General features: G+C 39.5%; 1 long non-coding RNA gene across 1 annotated transcript; it reads left to right on the top strand.

The window, feature by feature from the left end:
* Positions 1–3,890: 3,890 nt before the first annotated feature.
* LOC103133234 (uncharacterized) lies at positions 3,891–4,610 on the top strand. Its single transcript, XR_475702.1, has 2 exons — positions 3,891–3,967; positions 4,078–4,610. It is a non-coding gene; the product is annotated as an uncharacterized LOC103133234 (long non-coding RNA).
* The last annotated feature ends 280 nt before the right edge of the window (positions 4,611–4,890 follow it).

The raw sequence follows: 4,890 nt of genomic DNA on the forward strand, positions 1-4,890 counted from the left end.
GGAAACGGCACACTGGGTCACTGGATATGTGTCAAACAAATAGACAAACAGATTATTGCTTTCTCTATGTTTGATAGATTTACATTTATAGTCTTGCAATCTGTACCACTTAAACATTTTGGTATGTTTTAACCACATACCTCAAGGTATTTTATTTAGATTTTATGTCTGACACAAGGTACACACATCACTGTGAAGCAAAAAGGAAAGGATGAATATTTGCCAAAATATTTGTCCAGAAGAATCTGAAAAGTGTGGTGTGCCATGTCATGCTTTGAAGGCAGAGTCAGAGTGGTTGGAGAGGATCTGTGAACCTCTGTTCTCAAGTTTTGTCTCATTTGGATTCATGTTCAAACTTTGACAGGGGCCATTTTGATAGATGGACATTCTTCAATCTATCCCAGGATTTATAACCTGCGGCTCCGAATTTATTTATAATTCTCTTTGGACTTTCCACAGTGGCTTTGAAGAACTTTTGCTAAAAATAAAAAAGAACCAGCTATTGTTTCTACATTTAGATATACAAACACACTTTTAACAATTTTTCACCTTTTCTTGACAAAAGTTGCATTGAATTTCAACAAGGAATGATACTAAAAATACATGAAAATACTTTCTTAAATCTGTTTGTGTCATTATGTTGGAATCTATGTGCTTTTTCCATCCCTCAAAAAATAGATCCTTCCTATTTTTGCTCATTTTTATGTTTATCTTTATAATTCTCAAATGGAAATAAAATTGAGGTTCTTTAAAAATGACAAATTTGTTATTGTAGATATTTGTCTGAAACATTTTTTTTTGTTTCAAAAAGTCATGTAACATTTGTAGCTCAAAATGAAGGCTAGTTGGCCTGAGGGTACAAAAAGCTTTTTAGGTTGTAAAGGTTGAAGACCCCTGATCTAAACCATTTTGTCTCTTATTGAATATTTAGGATCATTTTTATGCTGCAAGGCGAATCTTTATCAGGTATTACATTTTGTGCAGCCTTCTTTCTGGATTATCTTGTATATAGTTTCACTCATCTTCCTAACCAGCATAACACAGCCAATATCCTTAATCTGTTTGCATAATACATTTTGCAAAAGAAACATTTTTTATTCATTTATTTATTTATTGTAAATAAATGCAAACACTGAGAATGTTGTTTTGGCACTCTCTTTTCCAACTGCTTTTTTATTTCTAGCAAAAAGCCATCCATGGAGGTGGTTTGCCACAGTGGGGTACATACAGCCTGGATCTTCATTGTTACGCCATTTAAACACTGTGGAGGTAGAGTTTAACTTTACCCAGAGCCAGCGGTTAATGTCTGACCTGTGGTGCTTATTGCAGCTGTGCACACTCGCTGCTGCAGGACTGGACACTCTACAAAAATGCTAAACTGCAGCATAATAGCAAAGAGGCGAAATGAGATCTTTTTAAGCAGTCCATTCAAATGGAAACCTGTTAAACGATTAGCTTTTTCTCTCTTGCTCTCGACGAAGGCAGACAGTTTTTTCCTCTCCTCCCTCCCTGCCCTTGCCTGCCCTGCTTGCTTTGTTTTTGTTCTGTCTTTTTCTATATTTGTGGAGCTTTTCTTTGCACATCCTCCGAATCTACAAATGATGTATTTGGTCAACCGATCTCTCAATGCAATTGATCAAATTTTCGACGAGAAGACTGGGCACAGGAGAGCCCTCTTGTCCTATGGGGACACACCCAGTGGGATTCACCCTGGATTTATTCATGATAACAAGATTTCTGCTATTTGGAGCTTGCGGATACCTGGTTTATCGACAAATTTGTGACGGACTTGGCCGAACTAGCGAACACTCAGACTGTTGGTGTGGACAGAGAGGCAAGTTGGATGCGAGACTCACAGCCCAGCTGAGGACTCTAAAACTCACTAACGGGATGGAATCGATCTTGGAGAAGTTGCTAGTTTCGGCTCAGTGGAACGACCAAGCTAATTTGGATAATTGGGAAATGAGATGTATCGGAGAGACTTTAGGGAAGATTGAAATTTATAATCTTCTCGACCTAAAACATTCTGTATCTGAATTGGCTTTCCCTATGTTGCCTTGGAAGGGCTGCATATTTCCAATCTCCTTGAAGATATGTAAACATAACACTCCTTCCCACTTCACCCCCTCCTGTTATCCATGCAGCTGTGGAGCTGAGTGCTCACAAGGACATTCCTAGATAACAACGCCTTTATCGGACTTCTGCCAGGAGGCTGAGCTATGTGGTTTCATGGCCTGGTGACGTCACCACCTTCACTCATGTCTGTTTTGCCCTTTGTTTTGTCTGAATGTTCCCATTTGCCCTAATGTGTCCTTACCTCTTTTTTTGTTTTATTTTGTTAGAAACTGTGGAGTACTCCCTATTTAACCCAAAAAAGGATTATTTTAGTTATTAGTAATATTAGAAATTGTGGAGTACGCACTATTTAGATCAATATTATACAGCCCAGAAATGGAATCAGAATTAGAATCAGATTCTATGTACGAACATAGAATCCAGTAATACTTAACAGGAACAGTCACCACTTAATTACTTTTATATTGCTACTTTTTAGAAACTGTAACTACTCACTTTACACCAGAAAAGGATTTAGATTAGTCATTTTGCTTTTTTAAATTCTTTTTCTTTCCTTTGGTTTGTTTTTGTTTGTATTTTCTTTTAATTCATGTAAAGCCTTTGAATTGCCTTGTTGCTGAAAATGTGCTATATAAATAAAATTACCTTACCTTAGCCTGTGGATATCACTGATCATTGCTCCAAACTGCTATTTAACTCTAAATCTATCTGTGCTAGTTTGGTTAAAAATACATCTGAAATGGGAGTTACAATTTCTGCTCCAATTCTGCTCTGATAAGAATAAAAGACTGCTAATCCATTTTAAAGTGGTACATCACCTGCTCTATTCTAAGGCACGGTTCAGTAAAAATATTCCCAAATCGTTCAAGTGGAGTGAAAGTCTGCCTCATCTCCCTCTTTTAAGTGCTAGCTGTAAAAGATGGTTTCTTTTTTACATCTCGAAAAAATACACTACACTCTCAATAATAATGTACCCAGATATGTTAGGATGTGGGGGCCATTCCTCCAACATATGAGTGTTTCCATTGGTGAAGGTCACAGGTAGTGGCAGCCTTGCTCCCCCTTTTTATCCCTGCCTGTCAGGTTTGCTGTAGCTTGACCCACCAGTTGGTGCACATGTGAGTTTGTATATTTTGCCTTTCATATTCCCAACAGTCTGTGGTGGAGCTGAATATATATATACTTTTTTCATTTTGTTTTTGTTATTCTTTTATCCTCTCATTTTCAAAATTCCTTAATTTGTTGACTCAATATTCTGGGGTGGGTGGGATGGGGTATTGCTTTTCTTTTCTGTGGACCATGGCTGTTTATTTTTCTGCAAGATAAATGACAGTTGGAATCTGGAATCTGTTGCAGCTGTGATTGCCGCATGGACTTGTTAACAGACGAAGATGATGTAGAAGATCCCAGTGGTGTAAGCGTCAGCCCACACTGACTGGTCTTAGCAGATTGATCAACATTTTGAATGCATATGTATCCTGATAGCTGTCCTGCTGCTTTGTTGATAATTTGCTGAAAACAATAAATATACATCTAAAAAAATATGCATCTGATAATGCTTCTCACTGTTAATGCCAATTTTTTGTTTATGGAAAAGTAGATAATGGGGCTTGCCATTTTCTTTCATTATGCACTTGAATAAGAATAAAGAAAAGGAATTTCCTTCATAAACCTGTCATAGGAATTGTCAGGAACCAGGGTTTTTTTTTTTTGTTTTTTTGTTTTTTGTTTTTCCCTTCCCTCCTCTACCACCAGAGGCCGCCTGTGGGCCGGCCCCTGGAGAAGTGCGGTGGCAACCCCGTGGACACACCTGCGTAAGATCTACACAGCTGTGGAGCTACATAAGGAGTGGATGGCCGACTCTCCAGTGCCTGAGTGTTATCCTATTATGGTAACCAGAGCCCCTCGCAGACTCAACCCGAGTATTATCCTCGTTGTGTTGACTTTTCGTCGAGATTTTTTCCGTCTGAGTAATTTTCTTCGTTGCTTCCTCTTCACCAGGTTATCTCCAGTGATCCCCTGAGGAAGCTAACGAACGCTGAAGGCATCTGGATTCCTCCGTGAGCTTTCCCTGTGACGCATGAGGTTGTACCCACCGGTTGCTCGAATCCTGGAAGCTCAATCCTCCTGGTCCGTTGTGATCCACCTCGAGACGCCACAGGTATTACCTGTCGCTTGCCCAGCTTCGGAGATCCCAGTTACGTCTGGACCCTGTCGGCCTCCCGCCTCCACCTCCGCAGACCAAACTTACCTGTCCGCCCTCCAGCTCCGCCACCCCCATTCCGAACCTCACCACTCTGGACCCCGCACAATCCTCCCCGCTCAAGAGAAGCCTCCTCTGATTCATCCATTCAGTCCCAGAGCCGGACACCAGCTCAAATTAAGCTCCGCTATTATTATTGTATTTTCCCCCACTGATCCCGAACGCAACACTAACCACTCTCTCTCGTTGACAGAGGACCGGATTTTCCCCCTTTTCCCCGGAGCACAATCCCTCACTTATTTGTTTGTTCAATAAACCATCTTTACTGATTTCATTGCTCTCCTGTGTGTGTTCCTGCATGTGGGTGAAAAAAACTGGTACCCATCATGACAGGAATTTAAATGTCATTGTTTTTTTTTTTTTAAAAAAACCCAAGCAAAAATTTCTAAGCACGTTACATGATAGAGCCAATCTATAAAATATCATATCAACCTATAACATTGTTCAAATTCAAGAGAATGCAATCATGTTTATCCTAATAGAAGGTACAGACATTTGTTTTCCATTTTAAATCATTTTCCTTTTTTTAACAATTCTTTTTGGTCAAATTT

This window comes from Poecilia formosa, unplaced genomic scaffold (assembly GCF_000485575.1).
Source record: "Poecilia formosa unplaced genomic scaffold, Poecilia_formosa-5.1.2 Scaffold2404, whole genome shotgun sequence".
In the NCBI taxonomy this organism is placed as follows: domain Eukaryota; kingdom Metazoa; phylum Chordata; class Actinopteri; order Cyprinodontiformes; family Poeciliidae; genus Poecilia; species Poecilia formosa.